The 18142-nt window shown below is 34.5% G+C and overlaps 1 protein-coding gene across 3 annotated transcripts in view; it reads left to right on the top strand.

Annotated features, from left to right (window-relative positions):
* Nucleotides 1-1894: 1894 nt before the first annotated feature.
* The window catches only part of LOC123682037, a 141297-nt gene continuing 125049 nt past the window's right edge, over nucleotides 1895-18142 (top strand). The window contains exon 1 of one of the 3 annotated variants that reach the window (XM_045620426.1): nucleotides 1895-1995. The gene's annotated coding sequence lies outside the window, so the exon portion shown is untranslated. Of the gene's footprint in view, nucleotides 1996-13102; nucleotides 13261-13411; nucleotides 13525-18142 lie in introns of those variants that run through there. The other 2 variants (XM_045620424.1, XM_045620425.1) reach the window with 2 other exon arrangements.

Here is an 18142-nt window from a genome sequence, read left to right on the forward strand (position 1 = left end):
ATTTTTGGAAAACTTTTCTAGAGTTTGTTTTAATACTAAAGAATTTATCTTCAATTCAGCGTAGATACAATTGGAATCGATAAAAAAATTACTAAAGTTCTTGGACAACGAATTTCAGCAAAATTTTAGGTGGCAGAGTTTTTTTGTATTTAAAAAATTGCGAATCGTAAACTATGAAAATTTTAGTAGATTTATCAACAGGAACAATGGACCAATTTTCACCTCCACCTCCAGAATAGGTTCTAAATAGTTCTCATCCCTTCAGAGGAATGATAATAGGCGGAGCACGCGCTGAATCATCCCTCAGTTCCATCCCTCGATTACGTCACCCTCTGAATTCGACTAGGGTATTAGGAATTTGAAGAGGTAAACTACCCTTCTGAGGGTTCATTCTGATATGAAGAATGAACTTCGGTTCGATTTCATGTTTTTTATGCATCAATAGTATAATGATGGAATATATCAGGAAATGTGTAGCAAGTGCGAACTAAAATTATACAAATATTGATAATCAATAAAAATCGAAACAACCAATATTCACTCTCTCTTCAATTTTTTATGTCACAGAAGTTTATTTAGAAACATACGTATTATGAAATCGAACTAAAGCAGAAGGACATTCTTAATCTTAAATTCATACCTGCAGACAAAAATGACTAGAGGAATAGAAAAGGTATCACATACTGAGGGTGGAATTAGAATATTATTTCATAAGGAGGAGGAATGTCACTTTTCATGGCGTGCATGTGTTTACGTGGGTAATTGAAGTGAGCCATGAAAAGTTATTTCTTCTCCGAAAAATGATTCCTCAATATGATAGTATTTTTCACGGGCGATCCAAATACCTATGTTATTGAAAAAACTATCGAAGAAAGGCATGGCGAGTTATTGAGAAAAAAATTTTTTTTTTGCAAATTTGACTGATTTTCAAAATAAGGTCTAGAGACAATTTTCCACAAATTGTTTCTCCATTCGAACTTCCGGACCCGAAAAAACGAAAATTTTTTTTCTGCAAAACATCCTTCATAATATTTTTTCATATCTCCTGAATGCTCAATCGATTCTGAATCCGAACATGTAAATAAAAGGGGGGTTTTATATTGATTTCAAGCTATTCCATTCAAAATCAACCTGAGGAAATTCATAACATGAGTCCCCAAACATTTTGTTTTGAGATACATGTGTTAAAGTTTAAATTTTTTTCTCGTATAACCTTCCCTTCACAAGATATTTAATTTGAATTGGCCATAGATATTTCAGTTTGAAGTTTTCACCATGTGATATGCTAATTTTGAATGCAAATCTACAGAGTGATATTTTTTCTGGAAGGATGCCTTCCTTCAAAACTATATTTTGGTGAATGGCTGATAGTTTAGAAAAATGTAGAAAAAACTCTGGTCCAGTACTACACTTTTTGGTTTGTTATATAGTTTTGCCGTATCTGCTATCGATTTCGAGAAAAATCTGTAGCGAAGATTTATAAATATTTGATAAACTATACGACACACTAGAAACAACCAGTATATTGAAAGAAAAGCGTTTTTGGGCTCATATTCATGAAACTTTTTTTTCTCAAAATTATCCAAGTAATTTCTCATTTTCCTTCGTAACTCTAATTTGGGAACACCCAGTATAAGGTAAGATCAACCGAATTAGTAACAAAAAAAATTATTTTGAGTAATTTGTTTCAAACTTCATTATCAAACTTCTTTTTCTAACATTACAGATATGAATGAAAGTTGTCGTCAAAAATTTTTTTTTTTCAGCTAAGTGCTGAAAATGAGAATGAATGATAATAGCGATTCCTATAACCAAAAAAAGATTTCGATGAGAAAATGGCAATGATCATAGATAAGATGGTTGGAAATGATATGTGTAGGTTGAGAGAGTGACATTTGCTAGTCGGGAAATTGAATTTTGTTAACCAGGAAAGTGATATGCGCTAGCCAGGAAAGTATGAAGTATGTAATGATTCGCTTCCCGACTGCTTTGAAGGTAAGAAATCCATATATTGTGAGTAAATAATCATCTTATTCCCTTTTTATCTAACCAAGTAATAACATCCTGTTTTTTCATTTGATCAAAGCATTAGGAATGAACAGTTCTAAAGATGTGTGTGATGAATATATTGAGTCCGATAATTTTCTTGATGAATATATCGAGTCTGATAATTTTCTTGATCCAGATCTGTAGATTTCGATGTACTCTGAATGGAAACATATTTTATCAACTCACGTATTATTTGACATCAATGAATTTTCATATTAATATCTAAAACAACAAATAAAAATGATAGATTCCTCGGATCATTTGAAGAAAAGAAATCCTATGAACATGGGACTGCAAACGCTTTGCTTTCGAGATGCAGCGTGTTAAATTTTGATTTTTTTTTCAAGTTTTTTCTCATAGCCCCTCCTATTCACAAGATATTGAACTCGAAGTTGGCATGAATATTCAAATTTGAAGTTTTTATTATGTGATATGCTGTGATTTCGAATGTTAATCTACAGGGTGATAATTTTTTCTGGAACAGTGTCCGGTTCTTCCCTCCAACATTTTTTTTTTTGGTGAAACACTGGTAGTGGTACTGAAAAATGCAAAAAGAAACTTTGCTACTACTTTCTTGTAGTTTTGTCGTATCTGATGCTACCGATTTCGAGAAAAAAATTCTCAGTTATGAATTCATTTATTACAGCTTATTTACTGGATTTTCATAATAATTTTCCTGAGAAAAAAAATTCAATTAGCTGTAATGAATGAATTCATAACTAGTTTTGGTACTTATTTACCCAATCTGTATCGAAGATTAATAAAGATTCGATGATCTGGTGTAATCATCACAAGAAATAGGACTACAAGAAAGACCCTGTATTTCGAAAACAAAGCGTTTCCGGACCAATGTTTATAGTGCTTTTTTTTCTTGAAATCATCCAAGGAATCTCTCATTTTCCTTTGTACATACAATTTAGGAACACCCTGCATTTATCAACGGAAAAGAATGACAAAATGAAAAATTTCATTGAATTATAAATATTTCACATCAATCATGAAATTTTTCATATGATAATTCAGAGTGAAGTGATTCAGTTTAACTGTCTAAAGCCAACTTTTTCAACGTCGTTCAACATTATTTAACCCCATTATACCAAGCGGAAGCGTCCATGAATCGTAAAGAAAACATAAACAGAACACGAAAACTACATATATTTTATACATTTCGTCAACTGCCAGTGAGAATTTTAACACGGAAAACCATAGCACGCCATCATTGGCCATAATTCTACCAGCATTATCTGGAGTACTTCTTTCCACCCCGAGAAAAAATCAAACAAATCCATTTTAATTACTGGAATCCTATATATAGCCACATACAAGTCTATTTCAGGTGATCTTGTGTTTATACAACAGCTCACATGAAAATGTTCTGATTTTTGTTTAATACTCAATTGTTGTGATACGGATAGGTTCGATATATGCTGAAATTATGGAAGTGTTATTGGTCATGCTCTCCTTCCCTCTTATTGGTACATATTTTTGATTGAGATTAGTACGCTGTAACTAATGACTAGTTTTTGTGCGCTCGTCTCCGAATAGGTTGCTCTATTCTTTCGAATTTTAGTCTCAAACGATGAAGCTGATGACGAATCCGGCTTCAAATTCGATTCTGTCCGTCCGTCCATATAATTTGAAATAGAAGGACCTAGAAACTTCGGGTTCAGAATGAAAATTTACAGCCTTGTGCAATATTTTCCAATTTCTTCGTGATCACAAAATCAACGGAGTTGTTATTTTTAATTTCCAGCTCCTAGCAAAATTCAGATTGATCACATCATCAAAAACATAAAATTATCAACTAAAATATTGGAAAAAAATACTTCTGTGAAAACAGGTCTATTCGAGTTTGGATTTTGAGTGTATATTTTGAATAATCAATGCTAGCACTTTGCGAATTTTCGTTTGGATAGTCTGAACCTCACTAAAACCATAGTGAATTGAAGAAGGATATATAGAAAAATTACCCAATATTCCCGTGATCATGAAACCAACGTTCAGATTTTGGTTGTTTATTTAAATTGCAAAGGACCCCGCACGTTTTATATGGGAAATGGCTTTCGGTGAATTTAGCTGAATTTTTGATATGTTGTAGAACTTGATAAACTGATCAGAAGTGTCCAAAGCCACAAAGCTCAAAAATGGACAGTTTTCGAGATATGGAGCTTTGAAAATGAATTTTTTGCAATTTTCGGGGTTTTTGCTCATCAATCGGGGAGCTCTCATTTCTGGTTGGGATGGAATTTGGATGTTCGGCGGCCAGAACCCGACTTAGAAATGATCTTCCTTGGTTATAGTAGGCACCGCCATCGATAATTTTTTATACACTGCTCCAAATTGGCTATGAAATTAGATACAAAATCTAAGATCTTCCATAAATATTTTCATGCCACAAGATGACGCCAGAATAATTTACATGACCGAGAAACGACATATTGTGAGATTTTTTTAGAGAGACCATAATAACTGAATCCTCATATATCTGATGTCCAATAATATCAAATATGTTAGCCAAAATGTTCATAACCAGGCATCGCGAGCTGTAATGGGGGAAAATGGGAAAATCATAATCATATATCCTCAGAGATAACAATTGTGATCAATATTGATGTCATTTACATATGATATGTGATTTGTTTCTCACAAATCTCGATAATCTGACAATGGGGTGCCAAGACATTTTCCTCAGAATGTCTCGAAATTGATGATAGCATCTCACAGACAAACGAATCCGTGAAAATGTCTGCGTTTTTGATACAATATACCTAGTACTATCCGGGTAGAATATAGAAGTCCAAGTGTTGGAAGCTAACTATGAATGGAACTTCCGATATTAACCCACGAATTCTTGAAAATACAATTTTTTTTATGTCTGTGAGATGCTATCATCAATTTCGAGACATTCTGAGGAAAATGTTATCGAGATTTGTGAGAAACAAATCACATATCATATGTAAATGACATCAATAGTGGTCACAGTTCTTATCCCTGAGGATATATGATTATGATTTTCCCATTTTCCCCCATTACAGCTCGCGATGCCTGGTTATGAACATTTTGGCTAACATATTTGATATTATTGGACATCAGATATATGAGGATTCAGTTATTATGGTCTCTCAGTATCATCAGAGCAGGTGCTTTTTTTGGGGGGTGGTTATGAGAGATGTCATGTTGTTATTGATGCTTTTCCAGCAGAGATGCAAAAAATTCTATGCTTCAGGCATCAAAATTTCTCGCTCCGGCCCAAATGAAGAGCACAACACACTTGACAGAAAAGGATCAAAAACTCCTTTCATTGGCCCAGAACCTTTCTGTAGCAAATGTACCTACAAGAGTAGATTAGAGAAGTATCCAGATCTTAGCAAGAATATGCTACACCTCCTCACTAGATTCCTCACAGGGCATGGCCGCTCCAAGAAGCATCTCATGGGAATGAGTTCATCAGATACGACGGGTGCAGATTCTGCGAGTAGGAGAAATAAACTCCAGATCACATGGTGACGGAATGCCTAACCATCGACTTGTAGAAGTGAGGAAGTAACCTCCATGAAGCCATCCCAGATACAGATACAAAGTTCATTAGAACTCTGGAACTGGATGACGAGCTGGAGAATACGAAGACTAATGGCGAGAACTGCTCTAAAGGGGTAAACAATGGAGTAATAGATCATTAGGTCGCGGTGAAATGAAACCTCTCTTACATCTATTATTATTATTATTTGAACCGGGGTCGTTGTGGCTCGGTAAGCCTTCCGGGAACTGCGACTATATAGATCTTTTGTTCTCTACCCTACTCATTTATGGAAACCCAAGGAGGTCGTCAATGATGTTAATAAAACTGACAACCTCCTTAGGGGCCTTGGCCGTTTCCTCTTGGGTATCCAGGACTGCCTTTCCCATATGAATGGTTCTCAAGCCAGCCAGCTCTGGACACTTGCATACCATGTGTTCGGTTGTTTCTGCCTCTGATCCACAGAGCCTGCAAATCTCGTCTGCTGACTTTCCCATACAATACATTTGATGTTTATACCGACAGTGCCCCGTCAGCAGTCCCACCATCCCAGCTCGGTTTTTGACAGTTTCGAGAGGTTTTTGGCGTAGGTAGCTGAAATCGTTACGAATTTCATTTTTTGGCCTGAGCAAGTCCAGTAATGTTAGCCTAGTGGGTTTTCCTGTTATTCAACTCCCATTGCTGAACCGCAGCTTTATATTGGTCTTTTCCTAGCCCACAGAAAGGCTCAGGTCCAGCAAGTGTCGACCTTGATGCACTTTTTAGAAGTTCATCAGCTTTTTCATTTCCTTCAACATCACAGTGCCCTGGTATCCATAGTAGAGTTACTTTATTGCCTCTGGTCAGTTGCCTTATGGTGTTACGGCACTCCCAAGTCAGCAGAGACCCCTGACAACACGATTCCAGGGATCTCTGCGTGGTTTGACTGTCCGTGGTGATGTAGAGATGCGCCCCCTTGAGGTTCATTTTGTGACACTCCTGAGCGCATACAGCCAGTATCTTGGTCTGTAAAATCGGGGGCTTACTTCCCAGGGCTTTAGAGATCCTTAGTTTAGGTCCATATATCCCAATGTCAGTACCTCTCTTCGATTTTGATCCATCGGTGAACCATATGGATGACTTTTTGTCCAGACGATTTACGAGACTTATTGCACTAGGACGGTCATTTATGACCGTTTCAAAGGGCGTTTCAAAATCGAAAGTGGTTGGCATAATATCCGATGGTTTTGCCAAGAGGTTTGAATCTAGTTGATTCAATATCTTCATATGTCCAACCCAATTTCCAGGTAGGAGCTTTCCATTGAGGGAAAATCTTATTGTTTCCAGCAGGCCTACATTTCCTCACATGTAAATGTAAGAGAGACAAGTCAAGTGTGATCTCTAACGCTGCTGTGGGAGCTGTGCGCATAGCTCCTGTAACGCCAATGCATGCTAGCCTTTGCAGTTTCTGCAACCGGCTGCGTGTGATGGCCTCTTCGGTTTTTGTCGACCATGCTTGAGACGCATAGGTGACAAAAGGGCGTACTACCGCTGTGTATAACCACATATCGCCTTAGTTAGAAGTATGTTTGACAAATGTTAATTTAGTGTTCAAATTGTGTTGAAACGTTATGGCGGTAAACAATTCATATTCAGTTAATACTAGCTACGCCACTGATGTATGCAATAACATCAATATTTGCCAGCAAATAACAATTATTATTACTTATTTACATGATATATGGTTCCATACATAATGATCAAATGTCTATGTCATGACCGAATGAGTAGGTGCTTGTTCTACAATGCACGAACATTTGGATCTTGCACCTTCTTTGATACACCCTTTTATTAGTTCATCAGTAACAGTAACAATTGAATTCAATTTGAAATATTTTTTAGTACCCTTCATTGAGAGATAATTACATAAATCATCGATAAAAGTACACGTTATAACAATGGTCATAACTGTTGAGGTCCCTACCCATGCTTAATAAAACTTAGGAATCTCGATTTCGTCACTCGAACGAGAAAATATCGTACGGGAATGTCGGAATGGTAGACCATAGAAACAATTATCATATCAGCCACGTTCCAATTTCAGGCTAGAAACTACACCTACGAGGGAACGTTTCGAATTTTAAAATCTATATAATCAAACGCCCAATCGTCAAGATACACACTCGGTCGAATAATAACTGTAATAAAATCAATTGGCGAAACTTTGAAACACAATATCATGACGTACTCTATCAAAAAACGAATTTAAATGGCACGTCACGCGCGCTTTCAAGGAAGTCGACAGGATCACGCCACATTTTTGCATTTTCTTCTCGAAATATGCGAAAGATTAAATGAAACTAGACAGACGAATTCTTGGGGTTTTCATCGAGATATGTAGGTAGGTATAATGTGAGAATATATTTGCTTTATTGGTTTTATTCTTGACTCTGAGAATTTAAAGCATATGTTTATTATTTTTACATTTACGTTGTTTATTTTAACTGGAGTTCACGAAATATATCTCAGATCAATCCTGGAATATCAGGATGTACTTACTTATTGCATATATTTACACCGCATGGAGAGATCAAACCTGCTGAAGGATTACAAATTTGATTAATCAAGTCTGACTTTTTTGAAAAAGTTCCAAGGAAAAACTACCCCATAGAAATGTCAACCCAACCTTATTAATATATTGTTGAAAATGATGTAAAATTGAGAAAATAATTCGAGAAAGTCACTGACTTGAAGTCAGAATCTTTTGAGCGATTATGCACGAAGCTTGAAATTGTTATTGTACATCTTGAAGCAAATTTCCATCTCGATCGAATCTATAGTTTGGAATTCACCAGGAAGAAAAAATTTCGAGAGGATATATTTACGGAACCCCTGGTCAGAATATGCCTATTAAAGAACTTTGAGAATTCCTGAACTTCGGCACTCGAGATCAATTCTGGAAATTATTTGAATTATTGGAAGTCTTTGCGCTCGAGTGGTATTTTTCTTTCGGATGGCCGAACAGAATCGAATGATGAAGATGAGCTCCCTCAATTGATGATTTTTGTATGAACGAGTTTTATCTAAATATTTCGTAATGATAATGATAAACAAATACAGTAACGTCAGAAACAATCTATAATAATTCGAACGCAATAACATATCTCTCTCATGTAGTTAAATAATAAAATAATTTTTCATTAAGTTTTCTTAAGTGGAAGATCAATTTTTCAAGTAACTAACAAGAGAATATTCTGATTCATGTCAATGGAATTTTCGATTGATTCAATCAGATCCATTTCAAAGATTGCAGATCTCAAAAATGTTTCTTCAGCTAATTAATTATGTCAATTGGTTGAAGAATTTTCGACTGTCATTAATTTTTTTATTTCACTGTTGGATTTTTTACAAATAAGATATTGAAGAATGATCGATCTATAAAATTCAGCTATTCAACCTTGAAAGGTATTCAAGTTTCCCAAATCAGTATAAATTTGATAAATATCTCATTCACCATTCACTTTGAGTTCAAGTTTTGTTTCATGAAAAAGTCAGTTGAAATAATGCCAAAAGGCACCTGTTACGTCGAATGTCAATATTATCTGAGCAAAATGACATTTTTTTCTCAATCAAGAGTATGTATAGTACCAAAAAAATCAATAATTTTTTCGAGAAAACAAGTATGTATATAATGGCAGTCATCTATACAACCTGAGTCCTGAGAAAATACTCATCCGTTACTATTAGAAATAATGAACAATGTTTTTTAGCAAAATTTCAGAATATCATTGAAGTGAAGATGTTCATAAAGAGATTTCCAATAAAAACTTTCATTTTTATATAAAAACGAGTACCTATGTATATTTTGAGAGAAATCAATGGATGTTTATTTTATTGTGAAGAGGAAGGTATGTCATTAACGATGGAAAACGATATCAGCCAAATGGCCGCCATGACTATATTGAAGCACCAAATCCTTTTCATGAAATTTTCCATGACCGATTCGCACATTTACGGCTGTATGTCCTCAATAACTTCACGTATTCCATCTTTAAGGTTTTGAGTCACTTGTGGAGCACACCACGTGGCCTAAAGAAAAAAGTCTAAAGGTGCTAAATCACAAGATCTCGGTGGCCAATTGTGATCAACTCTTCGAGGAATAACATGAAACTTTTCTTACAAAATTGCGATTGTTTCATTGCTTGTGTGGCACTCAGCGACATCTTGTTGTAATATATGCAAAATACGTTGTGATTTTGTTTGTGGAATGCCTAAAATCCCAAGGACGATGAGGAATCGACAAACCTGTATTTTCGTCCAGCACTACGGGCTACATTAGGAATAGAGATATTCACTGTTATTCTTGAGCGACGCATACGGTTTGAACTCTTCACATCAATAACTTGTCCCAACAGATCAAATTAAAATTATCAGCTCCAATATTTCCACGAGTTTCACTATTGCCGGCCAAAAAAGAGCTTCACGATTGTCCAAAAGTGCTTTAATTTTGCTAACCGTTTTTAGCATAACTGTTTTCTGTATCACAAATTTGGCAGATAATATATAAAGCCGTGACATGAAAACTGTGTGAAACTAAGATCTCTCTCACGATTTTGTTCTACAAGGTGAAATGAATGAATTTACCAGAGAATTAGAGAAAAGCATAGAGTAATAAACATAGATAGAAGGAGTACACTTAGATTACTTTGTCGGATTGTGATATATTTTCAAATCCATAATTTTACTATATCGTTATGAATGAATATTATATTGAATGAAATATATTTATTTCAGTGATTCCCCGATTAAATATTGAAATTTGAATATTTGGAATCCGATATTTTTCGTAAATATTTTCTGTATCTACCTGCTGAAATCCAAGGTTTGACAACTTTGGCCTTCCTAGTGTCATCTGTTGTTTTACATTGTTTGGCGCGCTTGAAGTTTTTTTTTCTGAATTTTTTATATACTTAGGTATTTATTTCATTATAATATTTTGAGTTAATATGAAAGGTTGATTCACTATGAGACATAAGAAATGTGTTCATTTTGGGGAAAACCGCGAATCGAGTGAACTATCGTATCACGTATGTTTTCATCTCCAAGCCCCTTACGTCAAATTTGATAGTTTATGTTGGGGACAAAATTTGCTTACTGAAAATGACATATGCTCCCTCTATCTATGTTTATTACTCTGGGGAGAAAATAAATTTTTGCACTGTTATCAAAAAATGCCACTTTTTTTGATGAAATAAACATTTTCGTGTACCAACCTGAAGTTGTGAAACAAATTTTTCGTATTCTATTCAAAAACAGCTAAATTATGACAATTATGAGTAGTTATTAAAAATGTGAATAATTGAAAAGATTATTTCACATCATTGTTAGTTTCAATAATTCAATATCAAAATACTATAATACAAACGAACTGATATTCATAAATGAGTTAAAAAACTAGACAAAAAGTGGCGAGTTATTTTATGAACGAGTCTTAGAGCCTTCTGTACAAGTATCATACATTATTTCCTCTAATTCACTGAATTTTCATTGTTATTAATAGAATGTATCCATGAATATCGTTTAGTGATTCATTCATTGGAAAATGTTGGTTGACAGAACTGTTTCCTCTATCATAAATTAGAGACATAATAAATCCATGGCAAATGAGTTCTGAGTACCACGCACGTTTTCTTTTCACAAGGTATGGCAAATTGAACGGATTTGTCACATAATTGAAGACACCTAATATCTGACATCACGTGTCGATATCATTCAAAGGTAATTCCGCATTGTTGTAGAACAATTTTTTTGGATTTTGTTCGGAAATAGCTCAATTTTGACACTTTATAGTTATTAAAAATGTTGGAAGATTACTTTAAATCACTGTGAGTGTCAATAATTAAATATTAAAAAAAAAACAAAAATATAACTATCGGGTGTTTTTTTTTCGAGGTTAAGTTGACATTACTGTTTAAGATGGCGACCGATTCAACAGCTGTCAAGTGATTTATTCTCAGTTCGGTTGGGCAATTCATCATGAATAGACTCACGCCTGAACAACGCTTACAAATAGTGCAAAAATGAGATTGTCGTCTTTCCCGATTTTCTTAAGCGAATTTTGTTTAGCGATGAAGCGCACTTCTGGTTGAATGGCTACGTCAACAAACACAACTGCCGCATTTAGAGTGAAGCTAATCCTCAAGTGTATGTCGAATCACCGTTACATCCAGAAAAACTGACTGTTTGGTGCGCTTTATGGGCTGGTGGAATCATTGGTCCGTACTTCTTCAAAAACGATGATGGCCAGAACGTTACAGTCAATGGTGATCGGTATAGAGCCATGATTACTAACTTTTTTATTCCTGAATTGAACAACTATGATGTCCAGGAGCTGTGGTTCCAACAAGACGGCGCAACATGTCATACAGCTCGTGCCACAATCCGTTTATTGAAAGACACGTTTGGTCACCTCCTAATTTCACGTTTTGGACCTGTGAATTGGCCTCCAAGATCTTGTGATTTAACACCGCTAGACTACTTTCTGTGGGGCTATGTAAAGTCATTGGTCTATGCGGATGAGCCACAAACCCTTAACCATTTGGAAGACAACATTCGCCGTGTTATTGCCGATATACGGCCACAAATGTTGGAAAAAGTCATCGAAAATTGGACGTCCAGATTGGACTACATCCGAGCCAGCCGTGGCGGTCATATGCCAGAAATCATATTTAAAATGTCATGCCACAAGATTATCTTGCGGATTAATAAAATTCATGTCAATCGAATAATCCATCGTTGTTTTATTGCAATTTAAAGTTCTATAGCTCTAAAAAAAAACACCCTCTATAACCATGAAATCAACGTGAAACTAAGATATTCACACACGTTTTCTTTTGACATAGTATGGCAAAATGAACGGATCTGATATCACGTGTTGATATAATTCAATGGTAATTTCGCACTGTTTTCGAAAATTGCCACTTTTTTGATGAAATTGACTTCTCTGTCCATCTGAAGTAGTAAAACAATTTTTTTGTATTTTGTTCGAAAATAGCTCAATTTTGATACTTTATAGTTATTTGAAATTTTAGAAGATAAATTAATAAATAAATAAATAATAAATAACTTCAAACAACTGCGAGTGAAAATAATTGAATATTAAAAAAAATCTAATTTCGCCGAATTATATAAACGAATTAAATTTTAAGGGTAGGTTATCGGATCTCTAGAAATTCCATTCGATTTCAACCCATCCCAGAATTCGAACTCCGAAAAAAAAAATTCAACCCAACTTTCGTCTTCAGACATCTCCAAAAAATCGCGACCACCCCCAAGAAGCCGAGAAAATCGCCTTCCCACCTCTTCGCCACCTTCCGACGGCCGGGACTAGTCGTTGCGAAAAAAGGGGCGTAAAACATCCACCCCGTATTCGCGGCGGTCCATCGCTGAGAGGTGCGCCTCAACTTCTTTGCGGACTCTGCTTGGCCCCATCGGCCGATAGCAGCTTTTTGATTCCTGATCCGCGCCTCGACGTGCCTGCCACACTCCCGGCAGTATCAAAAGCTCGGAGTCAGAGCGAAGATCAAGACGGCCATGCGGTCTCGAGTGTCAGTTGAACAGCACGCGCGCCACTGACTTTTCGCGAAAAATTTTTTAGTGGTGATAAGTTTGGTTTTTTCTGGATTTGAGTGTTGTGTCTGGTGTCGTACGATCATGTAAGTAAGATTGGAGGCTTTGCGCGCTGATTGTTTAGTAACGACGTTATCTGCCGTTGTTGTTTGTTTTGGAATTTGTTATTAAAACTTGGCGCGATTTTTAGAAATTCGCGAAAGCGTCCAGTTCGATTCCGGGAATTTTCTCTGTTGGTTTGATTTCGTGGCAAAATTAAACAATTATACCATTATCGCATGTTTTGTGCGTTAGTTGTGTGGAAACTCGGTTATTCCGATGTGTGCGCGCTTTCGGGAAATAGTTATATAGTAGGTGAAAATTTGGCTAATTGATGTGTTGCGTTTTCGATGTGATTTTGATGTAGTAGGAAATCGGCGGTGTGAACGCGATCAATTTCCTGAAAACGTTTCGAAGGTGTCGGCTGGATTTGTTTTCGGCTGTAATTTATCAATTAGCCCTTGATTAGTTTTGCCGTATTCGAAAATATCGAATCGACCCGGTTGGATGGTTTTGAATTTGGTTTGGTTCTGTTTCGCGGGAAATTTTAGATGATAATTTCTCTAATTCTGTGGTTATTCCGTTCATTCTTCCGCATCTTGTAGAACAAAATTGTGCGAAAATATATCAGAAACGCACAGTTTTCATGGTTATATTTTATTATTATATGTTGGTACTCCGAACTTTCCGCCACGGCTTTATCTGTCAATTCATCAATTTGCCTTGAAGAAATCAGTTCTAAATAAAATAAAACGAAGTAATTTCCACTATAAATATAGTGGAAATTACTTCGTTTTATTTTATTTATAATGAATTTCCGCCAAGTAAGGACCGAATCCATTAAAGAAATCAGTTCTGCCAAACAACATTTTTCAATGCAAAAAATCACTAAATGATATTTATGGAAATATTTCATTAATTTCAATAAAAATGCAATGAATTAGAGAAAATAATGTATAATACTCGCCACTTTGTGGCTCGTTTTTGAATTTTGAACTCGTGGAAGAATATCAATGCCTTCTGCACTTGTATTATAAATAACTATTTTTATCGTAAGTATATCATTTATGATTCATAAATATTGTTTATGAATTTCGGATAGGATTTTCCGAAGAATCAAAAAAAGTTTATATGAATATTTAATTTGAAATCTACATATTTGGTTTATTTTCGTCATCGGAAGGATATAAAAAAAAAATTTTTTTGATGGGAATTGATGTTTTATTTTTCTCTAATCTTTAAATAATTTTGTTCTCAAAATCACCTGACTGTTTTATACTGGCGAAATATAATAGCAATGTTTCGTTTTCTCATGTAATATCGGCAAAATATTCGTCATCATCGTCTTCAGAAGAAAAATTTAGATGAATGAGTTGATATCTAATTGAAATAATATGAAGTTATTCACTTGTACTGGATTAATTCTATCTCGTGGAAAAGCTCCGTTTAATATCAGAATTTTCTACAAAATATACTCGTGGTGTTTCTTGGTAATTTGGTTCAGGAATTTTTTGTCGAAATTTCTTTCTCTTTCAGTTAGTGATTTCGACCACAAATTCAATTCTCGAAATTTCCGAAGCAACAAACTTCAAAAATAATCTACAAAATTTCCTTTTATGATGGTATACATTCCTTAGTTGTAGGTACCTCAGAGTAATAAACATAGATAGAGGGAACATATGTCATTTTCAGTAAGCAAATTTTGTCCCCAACATGAATTATCAAATTTGACATGAAGCGCGCGGAAATGAAAACATATCAGTGATACGATATTTCACTCAATTCGCGAGTTTGTCCACAAAGAACGCACTTTTTATGTCCCATATAGTAAATCAACGTTTCATATTAACTCAGAAAATATGTATATTGAAATAAATACCTAAATATATCAAAAATTCAGAAAACAAATTTTAAGCGCACCAAACGACGTGAAAAAAACCGATGACACTAATAGAGCAAAAGTTGCCAAACCTTGGATTTCAGCAGGTAGATACAGAAAATAATAAATATTCTGCTTATTTCGACAATTAGGAAAAATATCGGATTCTAAATATTCAAATTTGCATATTTAATCGGGAATCACTCAAATAAATATATTTCATTCAATATAATATACATTGGTAATGATATAGTAAAATTGTGGATTTGAAAATATATCACAATCCGACAACCTATTCTAACCATGTTGGGGACATGTAAAAATTTCGAATACTCCCTCTATCTATGTTTACTACTCAATGGTAGCGGTAGGTTCGAATGAGAATGACTGTTCCTCGGATCGTTTTTCGAAAAAAAAGTCATATGAACATGGGCACACTAACGCTTTGTTTTCGATTTGCAGGGTGTTAAAATTTAATTTTTCTTGAAGTTTTTTCCCATGGCACCTTCCCTTCACATAATATTCTGGCATAGATATTCCAGTTTGAAGTTTTCATCATGTGATATGCTAATTTTGAATGCAAATCTACAGGGTGATATTTTTTCTGGCACAGTGCCCACTTCTCTTTTCTAGAATTTTTTTTTGGTGGACCACTGGTAGCTTAGAAAAAAAATGTAAACACAAACTTTTGTCCAGTACGTCACTTTTTGATTTCCTGTAGTTCTGTCGAATCTGCTGCCGCTTTTCGAGAAAAAATTCCAAATACTTCTCTAGTACCTAATCAATAGAAAATTCCAAATTATTATAAATTTCCAGTTAGTAAACTATGATGAATAAATTGATTATAAATTTGATATTTATTTAGCCAATATGTAACAGAGGTTAATAAAAATTCAATAAACTGGTATAATCATCAAAAAAAAAAAGTGGCACTACAAGAAACGCCAGTATCTCGAAAACAAACCGTTGTGGGCCCTTGTTTATATTTCTTCTTGAAATTACCCAAAGAAACCGCCATTTTTCAATGTACCTCAAATTTAGCAACTCACTATTTTATTTTAAAATCTCATTGGTTTATTATCGTTATCATATAAAATATATACATATAAAAAAACATAATTTTGATGGGAATTTCTCTAAATAGGAAAACATAGTAGCTATCTACATCTACATCTACACTCATCTACATTCAATGATTTTGTTTTTGAAATCTCTTCTTCAAACGACTGTAGTATACTGTCAAAATCGAGGTCAAAATGAGTTGTTTCCTCATATCATATCAGCAGAAATGAAGAATTTCAACGAATGACAAGATATTTAATTGAAATAATATGAAATCACTCACCTGTTCTGTTTTAAATTTAGCTCGAGAAATAGTCTTGTCGGATATCAAGTCACAGAAAATTCGACTACGTGAGGTACTCGTAGTGTTTTTTGATAATTCAAAGTAGATTTTACTCTTTATATTCATTCACAACTTTTATGAGATATATCACTCCTGAATAAATCAGATTTTTCGAACTTTGACCAATTTCGAAAATTCATAAAAAAAAAGAATATTAGATGTGACAAGATGTGAGTGATATCGCGTATTGAAGCTAAATTTATGTACTTTTCGAGAATATGAACAATATGATTTAAAATTCAAAATACAAAGTGATATTCTTAACCAAACACTTCAGTTGAGAAATAATGAGTCCGGTCCTGGAATATTGAAAAAATTAATATGTTACTGACTCGATCTCGGCAAATGTCATTATATTCCAAGTTTCAATATATTCTGCTGATAAGTTTGGTTCCGATGATGGTTTTTCATTATTTACATGAATATGCAAACTCACCCTGTAGCTTAGAAGAGGCAGAAATTAATTTTTCGCAGTCAATTCGTACTCACCTAGTCCTACAATTATTCCTGGGACACCCTGTATAACAATCGGCAATCATATCTAGTTCCATGCCAAAAGCATTTAATAGTTCCTGAGAATAGTTCATTCTTGCATTCCACATATTTAAAACTTAGGTAATAATTGAAAATTTCAAAGTTTTTATTTTTGAGCAATTTCTAAGAGTAGAAAGCAGGTTGAAAGATTCATGAAAACCCAGTTAATTATAAAATCTATTTTAAATTTCAAAGCAGGGAAGAGAAATAATAATTTTTTTGCGGAATATTCTAAGAGTGGACTTGTTGACATTTAAATATGTGAAATATATAATTTCTGAAATGTTTGATAAAATATTTTTCCAATGTGTAGGAAATTGAAGATTTTCATCCCACAAAAATCTTGCCGCATTGATTTAAAACCTATAAATCCTCATGTCGATATTTAAAAGCTTGCGGCCCTAAACAAAGATACTTGGACAAAAAAAAAGGTAACCAAGACGACTAGTTTCTGAAATTCAGTAGTTGACGGTATTGAATTTCAGGAGAGGTAAGAAATAAATTTCTGTTGGCATACTCAACTACCTGGCCAACTAGGACACCAGAACGATGAATGGATTACGAATGCGGCGTAAAGACTAATTGAAATTTTTCAATGATATGTTCGCAATTTGCTACCTTCTATTTTTGAGGGACACACTGCTCTTCTAGACGACCGACCTAGAACTCTGAAAGTTATACATGTATACGCCTGGATCTATAAATAATTTGCAATAATTTGATTTGCTATTGAACCCATTAAAATGTGTATGCGGTAATTGGGCATTTCACTTTCTGTTCCTTGAGGGAAATTATATAACGGATATCCGCTTGTTTTACTTTCGTTTGACTCGAAGTTTTCCTGAATTGAGTGCTTGTTCCCTCAACGGATCGATCATTCGTAACGATGTCTGTATTTTCGAATTTTGAGTCGGGAATGGTTTCAAACTTTCAAACCCATACCAAATTTCAATAGAAAAAAATGAAATTTGTAGAAATAAAAGTTGTTACAAGGATCTGTGGACGCAGACTGAGTTAAAATACTCCCACTTACTTTCCATTGTCGGATTTTGCCCATTAATGAACAAGTCTCCCATAAAATCGAGATTTTTTGACTCCCAAAAAAATTCCT

The sequence above is a fragment of the Harmonia axyridis genome, chromosome 6 (genome assembly GCF_914767665.1).
Source record: "Harmonia axyridis chromosome 6, icHarAxyr1.1, whole genome shotgun sequence".
NCBI lineage: Eukaryota > Metazoa > Arthropoda > Insecta > Coleoptera > Coccinellidae > Harmonia > Harmonia axyridis.